The following is an 8806-nucleotide window of genomic DNA, read 5'->3' as shown; positions in this document are numbered from 1 at the left end:
TAAGTGGCTACTGATGCAGAGGCTGTGACTTAATTTGAAAGTAAATTGGATAACTATTTGAAAAGGAAGGATGTAAAAGGATACATGGAAAGTGTAGCAAAGTGGATTAACTTAGATAGTCCTCTGTAATCTCCTCCAGCCCCACAACCCTCTGAGATGTCTGCACTCCTCTAATTCTGCCCTTCTGAGCGTCCCTGATTATAATTGCTCAACCATTGGTGGCCTTGGCTTCTGTTGCCTAGGTCCCAAGCTCTGGAACTCCCCGCCTAAACCTCTCCGCCTCGCTACCTCTTGTTCCTCCTTCAGGACGCTCCTTAAAACATATCATTTTTGACCAAGCTTTTGGTCACCTGCGCTAATTTCTACTTATGCGGCTTAGTGTAAAATTTTTATCGCATAATATTCCTGTGAAGCGTCTTGAGACATTTCACTACATTAAAGGCGCTATATAAATGCAAGTTGTTGAAGAACCAAATGGTTTCCCTCTGTGCTGTAATTTCTTTAGTTCTGTGATGTGTCAATAGATTAAATGGTATATAATCTGCTCAGCACATTGGTTGTAAAAGACATTTTCCCTTGTTGAATTATAGAAATTTACAGCACAGAAGGAGGCCATTCGGCTCATCATGTCCATGCCAGCTGACAAAGAGCTATCCAGCCTATTTCCACTTTCCAGCTCTTGGTCCGTAGCCTTGTAGGTTAAGGCACTTCAGCTGCACATCCAAGCACTTTTTAAATGCTATGAGGGTTTCTGCCTCTACCACCCTTTCAGCCAGTGAGTTCCAGACCCCCACATCCTCTGGGTGAAAACATTTCTCTTTAAATCCTCTCTAAACCTCCAACCACTTACAATAAATCTATGCCCCCTGGTTATTGACCCCTCTGCGGAGGGAATTAGGACCTTCCTATCCACTCTATCTAGGCCCCTCATAATTTTATACATCTCAATTAGGTCTTCCCTCAGCCTCCTCTGTTCCAAAGAAAACAACCCCAGCCTATCCAATCTTTTCTCGAAGCTAAAATTCTCCAGTCCAGGCAACATCCCCGAAAATCCCCTCTACTCTCTCTAGTGCAATCACATCTTTCCTGTGATGTGACCAGAACTAGAACGTAGTACTCTAGCTGTGCCCTAACTAGTGTTTTATATAGTTCAAGCATGACCTCCCTGCTCTTATATTCTATGCAAAAGCAAAATACTGTGGATGCTGGAATCTGAAATAAAAACAGAAAATGCTGGAAATCTCAGCGGGTCAGGCAGCATCTGTGGAGAGAAAAAACAGTTAACGTTTCAGGTCAATGACCCTTTGTCAGAACTGGCGAATGTTCAAAATGAACAGATTCTTAAGGAGCACTGAAAGAGTGAGTGGAGGAAAAAACAAAAGGGAAGGCATGTGATCGGGTGGAAGACGGGAAAGATTAGAGAGACAAAAGGGATGATAGGCCGACTTGAGATGGTAATGGCAGAAGTTAGAAAAAGGTTAGTCTGGATAGGCTGTGAATGGTGGAGTAATTACCAGCTGCCATGGCAAGCAGAGAGAACATTTTTTTTTACATTAGATCTGGAGGGGGGTTAAAATAAAGGAGGGAAGGAAGCCAAATATGGGCAGAGGTTATGGTCTGAAATTGCTGAACCCTCTCCCTTTGAGTGCTCCTTAAGAATCTGTTAATTTCAAACATTCGGCAGTTCTGACGAAGGGTCATCGACCTGAAACGTTAACTTTGTTTTTCTCTTCATAAATGCTGCCTGACCTGCTGAGATTTCCAGCATTTTCCGTTTTCATATCTTATATTCTATGCCTTGGCTAATAAATGCAAGTATCCTGTATGCCTTTTTAACCACCTTATCTATCTAACCTGCTATCAGGGATCTGTGGACATGCACTCCAAGGTCCCTCTGTTCCTCTACACTTCAGTGTCCTACCATTTTAATGTGTATTCACTTTCCTTGTTAGCCTTCCCTAAATGCATTACCTCACACTTCTCCGGATTGAATTACATTTGCCGCTGTTCAGCCTACCTGACCAGTCCATTGATATTTTCCTGCAGTCTACAGCTTTCTTCTTCATCAACCACACGGCCAATTTTTGTATTATCTGCAAACTTCTTAATCATACCCCCTACATTCAAGTTCAAATCATTGATATATACCACAAAAAGCAAGAGACCTAGTACTGAGCCCTGCGGAACCCCACTGGAAACAGCCTTCCAGTCACAAAAATACCCATCGACAATTACTCTTTGCTTCCTGCTTCTGAACGAGTTTTGGATTTAACTTGCCACCTTGCCATGGGCTTTTACTTTTGTGACTAGTCTGCCATGTGGGACCTTATCAAAAGCCTTGCTAAAATCCATATAGACAATCAAATGCGCTACCCTCATCAACCCTCCTTGTTACCTCCTCAAAAAATTCAATCAAGTTAGTCAGACACAACCTTCCCATAACAAATCCATGCTGACTGTCATTGATTAATCTGTGTCTTTCTAAATGAAGATTTATCCTGTCCCTCAAAATGTTTTTCAATAATTTTCCCACCACCAAGGTGAGGCTGACTGGCCTGTAATTACTCAGTCTGTCCCTTCCTCCCTTTTTAAACAACGGAAAAACATTAGCAGTGCTCCGCCACCACACCTGTAACCAGAGAGGAAAATGATAACCCGAGCCTCTGCTATTTCCTCTCTTGCTTCTCTTAACAGTCTGGGATATATTTCATCCATGCTTGGGGATTTATCCACTTTCAAAGATGCCAGACCCGTTAATACTTCTCCTCTCACTATGTTGATTTCATCTACATTTCACACTCCTCCTGCCTGATTTTCATTGTCTCTTTTATGAAAACAGACACAAAGTATTCGTTAAGAACCATACCCACATCTTTCGCCTCCACACACAGGTTACCTTTATGGTCTCTACTCTTTCTTTAGTTATCCTCTTGCTCTTAATGCATTTATAAAGACATCTTTGGCTTTTCCTTGATTTTACTTGCCAATATTTTTTCATGTTCTCTCTTTGCTTTCCTAATTCCTTTTTAATTTCACCCCTGCATTTTCTATACTCCTCCAGGGTTGCTGCAATATTGAGCAAGAAAAACTTGCATTTATATAGTGCCTTTCACGACCACTGGACGTCTCAAAGCGCTGTACAGCCAATGACGTACTTTTGGAGTGTAGTCACTGTTGTAATGTGGGAAACGCGGCAGCCAACTTGCGGAAACTCCCACAAACAGCAATGTGATAATGACCAGCTAATCTCTTTTTTTCTAACGTTGATTGAGGGATAAATATTGGCCAGGACCCTGGGGATAACTCCCCTGCTCCTCTTAGAAATAGTGCCATGGGATCTTTCACGCCCACCTGAGAGAGCAGATGGGGCCTCGGTTTAACATCTCAACCGAAAGACGGCACCTCCAACAGTGCAGCACTGCCTCAGTGCTGCACTGGAGTGTCAGCCTAGATTTATGTGCTCAAGTTGCTGGAGTGGGACTTGAACCCACAACCTTCTGACTTAGAGGTGAGTGAGCTACCCACTGAGCCACAGCTAACACTGTATCTGTCATAAGCTTCCCTTTTTTTCTTTATCCTACCCTGTATGCCCCTTGACATCCAGGGGGCTCTAGATTTGTTAGTCCCACCCTTTTTCTTTCAGGGAACATACTTGCTCTGAACCCTCATTATCTCTTCCTTGAATGCCTCCCACTGCTCTGACACTGCTTCACCTTCAAGTAGCTGTTTCCTGTCCACTTTGACTAAATCACAATTCAGCTTTGTAAAATTAGCTTTTCCCCAATTGAGCACTTTTATTCCTGGTCTATCTTTGTCCTTTTCTGTAACTACCCTAAATCCAACTGAATTTTGCTCACTACCACCAAAATACTCTCTCAGCTCTTCCACCTGCCCAACTTGATTCCCTAAAACTAAGTTCAGAACCCCCCCCCTCTCTTGTTGGGCTTGCTACGTACTGTCTAAAAAAAAGTTCTCCTGAATGCATTTTAAGAATTCTATACCTTTCATACTAATTCTATCCCAGTCAATATTGGGGTAGTTGAAATCCCCTACCAATACTGCCCTATTGTTTTTGCACCTCAGATATTTGCCTACATATTTGCCCTTCTGCCTTCCTCTGACTGTTTGGGGGTCTATAGTACACTCCCAGCAGTGTGATTGCACCTTTTTTGTTCTTCGGTTTAACCCATATGGCCTCATTTGATAATCCTTCTAACATATCAACCCTCCTCACAGCTGTAATTGTTTCTTATCAATATTGCGACCCCCTCCCCCTTTTTTATTCGCCTTTCTGTCTCGTCTGAAAACGCTGTAACCAGGAATGTTGAGCTGCCATTCCTGCCCTTTCAGCCATGTCTCCGTAATAGCTATACCATCATACTCCCACATGTCCATCTGTGTCCTCAGCTCATCTGCCTTATTCCCTAGACTCCTCGCATTGAAGTATATACCATTTAGCACTGCCAAACTGCCTTGTTTATTTTCTAGCCTTTGTTTCCTCTGCCTTCCAAACCCGCTTACTAATTTTCTGCCTTCCATTTCCAGCTTTTCTTCTCTCCCTTCTGAATCTATTCTCAGGTTCCCATCCCCCTGCCATGCTAGTTTAAGCCCTCCCTAACAGCATTAGAAAATGCCCCTGTGAGAATATTGGTTCCAGCCCTGTTGAGGTGCAACCCGTCCAGCTTATACAGGTCCCACCTCCCCTAGAAATGGTCCTAACGCATCAGGAATCTAAAGCCCTCACTCCTGCACCATCTCTCCAGCTACACATTCATCTGCTCTATCCTCCTATTTCTGTTCTCACTAGCATGTCATTACTACCTTTGAGATCCTGCTTTTTAATCTATTTCCTAGCTCCCCAAAAGCTGCCTCCAGGGCCTCATCCCTCTTTACTTATATAATTGATGCCGATATGGACCCCAACCTCTGGCTGTTCATCCTTCCCTCTGTGTCCTGTAGCCGTTCAGTGACATCCTTGACCCTGGCACCAAGGAGGTAATATACCATCCTGGAGTCACATCTGCGGCCACAGAGTGCCTGTCTGTTTCCCTAACAATCAAATCCCCTACCATTATTGCTCTTCCACTCTTCTTCCTCCCACCCTGTGCAGCTGAGCCACCCATGATGCCGTGGACTTGGCTCTGGCTGCACTCCCCAGAGGAACTATCGCTCTCGCCGGTATCCAGAACTGAATACTGGTTAGCGAGCGAGATGCGCTCAGGGGACTCCTGGCCTAGTCCTCCTTGACTGTCTGGCGGTCACCCATTCCCTCTCTGCTTGCACACTCTTAAGCTGAGGGGTGACCACCTCCTGAAACATGCTATCCATGAAGTTCTCAGCGTCGCGGATGCACTGCAGCGACGCCAGCCGCCGCTCAAGTTTCGAAGTCCGGAGCTCGAGCTGCTCACTCTGGCGACACTTCCCGCACACTTGGTCATCCACGCCACGAGAAGAGTCGAGGACTTCCCACATGGCACTGGATGTGCATTCCATGGGACTGAGCTGCTCTGCCATGCCTCTATTTATTAGATTATTAACTAAAGTATACCCCTCTGCCCTAACTTAGAGAGAAGAAAAGACAACAGTTATACTCACCAACCAATCACCTACCTGCTGCTCCGCGACGTCCCTCCTAATTTTTTTATAGAAAAATGCCCTGGAACGTACGCTACCGCCGCTGTCTCCAATTAAGTCTCTGCTGTTCCTCGCGCTCTCCTTTAAGTTACATTTTCTTGTTTACAGTTGCAAGCCAAATATGTATTTTCTTGTTTACCAAATATGCATTATATGCATCTATTGGACTAAGAGGTGTTTAAATCATAGAATGTGTTTCATCTATAGTGTTTTGATATGAAAGTCAAAAATAAAATAAAAAGTTGTATCTTCACGGAAGAGGACACAAATAACGTCCCAGAATGCAAGGGAACCAAGGGTCTAGTGAGCAAGAGGAACTAAAAGGAATGATTATTAGTAAGAAAATAGTGCTGGAGAAACTAATGGGACTGAAGGCCGATAAATCCCCAGGGCCTGATGATCTGCATCCCAGAGTACTAAAAGAGGTAGCCATGGAAATAGTAGATGCATTGGTTGTCATCTTCCAAAAGTCTAAAGATTATGGAACAGTTCCTGCAGATTGGAGGGTGGCAAATGTAACCCCACTTTTAAAAAAAGGAGGGAGAGAGAAAAAGGGATACTACAGACCGGTTCGCCTAACATCAGTAGTAGGGAAAATTCTAGAGTCTATTATAAAGGATGTGATAACGGCACACTTTGATAATATCTATGGGATTAAACAAAGTCAACATGGATTTATGAAAGGAAAATCATGTTTGACAAACCTACTGGAATTTTTTGAGAATGTAACTGATAGAATAGTGGATGTAGTGTATTTAGATTTTCAGAAGGCCTTTGATAAAGTCCCACATAAGAGGTTATTGTGCAAAATTAAAGCACATAGGATTGGGGGTATTGTATTGGCATGGATTGAAAATTGGTTAACTGACAGGAAACAGAGTAGGAATAAACGGGTCTTTTTCAGGGTGGTGGGCAGTGACTAGTGGGGTACCACAGCGATCAGTGCTTGGGCCCCAGCTATTCACAATATATATAAATGATTTGGATGAGGGATCCAAATGTAATATTTCCAAGTTTGCTAACAACACAAAACTAGGTGAGATTGTGAGTTGTGAGGAGGATGCAAAGACGCTGCAAGGTGATTTAGATAGTGAGTGGGCAAACACATGGCAAATGCAGTATAACTTGGATAAATGTGAAGTTACCCACTTTGGTAGGAAAAACATAAGAACAAAGTATTATTTAAATGGTGATGGCTTGGGAAGTGTTGATGTACAGAGGGACCTGGGTATCCTTGTACACCAGTCATTGAAAGAAAACATGCAGGTGCAGCAAGCAGTTAGAAAGGCAAATGGTATGTTGGCCTTCATTGCAAGAGGATATGAGTACAGGAGCAAGGATGTCTTACTACAATTATACAGGGCCTTGGTGAGACCGCACCCGGAGTAGTGTGCAGTTTTGGTCTCCTTACCTAAGAAAGGATATACTTGCCATAGAGGGAGTACATCGAAGGTTCACCAGACTGATTCCTGGGATGGCAGGAATCGACTAGGGTCGACTTGGCCTGTATTCACTAGAGTTTAGAAGAATGAGAGGGGATCTCATTGAAACGTATAAAACTCTGACTGGGTTGGATAGAATGGATGCGGGGAGGATGTTTCCCCTGGCTGGGAAGTCGAGAACAAGGGGTCACAGTCTCAGGCTATGGGGTAGGAAATTTAGAACCGAGATGAGGAGAAATGTTTTCACTTGGAGGGTGGTGAACCTGTGGAATTCTCTACCACAGAAAGCTGTGGAGGCCAAGTCACTGAATATATTTAAGAGGGAGATAAATAGATTTCTAGACACAAAAGGCATCAAGGGGTATGGGGAAAAAGTGGAAATATTGGGCCCAAGTTTCGAGCCGCGCCTAGAACGGCGCAGTCCCGACCTGGACGCCTGTTTTTCGCGCCACGAAGTGCGCGTAAAAAAACCCTCCAGATTCTCCACCTCCCTGCAGGTCCTCTGGCCCTCGGCGCAGCGCAGCACGAGCTGTAGGGGGCGGAGCTAGGTCCCTGCGCTGAAAACAGTGCCGGGACCTCTGCACATGCGCGCTACAGTGGGCGCGCAAATGCAGTAGCTCCAGGCGCCCGAAACTGTGTGGGAGGGGCCCGAAGCACGCAGCCCCTAGCCCTGGCCGAATGGCCTCACTGGGGCTGCGTGAATAAGGCTCCTCCCACGGCCAGCTCCTGCTTCCTCCCGACCCGACCCGACTCCCGCCCCCGGATCGGACCCGACCCCCCCCGCCCCCCGGACCGGACCCGACTCCCGCCCCCCCGCCTCCGGACCCGACCCGACTCCTCCCCCCCGCCCTGGACCGGACCCGACTCCCGCCCCCCAGATTGGATCCGACCTGACCTCCCTCCCCCGACCTGACCTCCCTCTCCCTCCCTCCCCCCGACCCGAACCGAACCGACCCGACCCAACGCCACCTACCTGTAAATCTGGTGCTGGGGACGGGCCCTGCCCGAAGTCTCGGGGCCCGGCCCGTTCAGCCTCCCTCCCCCTTCTCCTTTTCCCCCCCTCCCCCTTCTCCTTTTCCCCCCTCCCCCTTCTCCTTTTCCCCACTCCCCCTTTTCCTTTCCCCCCCTCCCCCTTCTCCTTTCCCCCCCTCCCCCTTCTCCTTTCCCCCCTCCCCTTCTCCTTTCCCCCTCCCCCTTCTCCTTTCCCCCCTCCCCCTTCTCCTTTCCCCCCTCCCCTTCTCCTTTCCCCCCTCCCCCTCTCCTTTCCCACCTCACCCCTCTCCTTTCCCACCTCACCCTTCTCCTTTCCCCCCTCCCTTCTCCTTTCCCCCCTCCCCATCTCCTTTCCCCTCCCCCATCTTTCCCCCCTCCCCTTCTCCTTTCCCTCCCTTCCCCCTTCTCCTTTCCCCCTTCTCCTTCCCCCTCCCCCTTCTCCTTCCCCCTCCCCCTTCTCCTTCCCCCTCCCCCTTCTCCTTCCCCCCTCCCCTTCTCCTTCCCCCCTCCCCTTCTCCTTCCCCCTCCCCTTCTCCTTCCCCCCCTCCCCATCTCCTTCCCCCCTCCCCCATCTCCTCCCACCCCTCCCCCTTCTCCTTCCCCCCCTCCCCCTTCTCCTTCCCCCCCTCCCCCTTCTCCTTCCCCCCCTCCCCCTATCTCATCTTCCCCCCCCATCTCTCTACCCCCCCCTATCTCTCTACCCCCCCCTATCTCTCTACCCCCCCTATCTCTCTACC

This window comes from Pristiophorus japonicus, chromosome 7 (genome assembly GCF_044704955.1).
Source record: "Pristiophorus japonicus isolate sPriJap1 chromosome 7, sPriJap1.hap1, whole genome shotgun sequence".
Taxonomy (NCBI): Eukaryota; Metazoa; Chordata; class Chondrichthyes; family Pristiophoridae; genus Pristiophorus; species Pristiophorus japonicus.
This window is presented reverse-complemented; position numbering follows the sequence as displayed.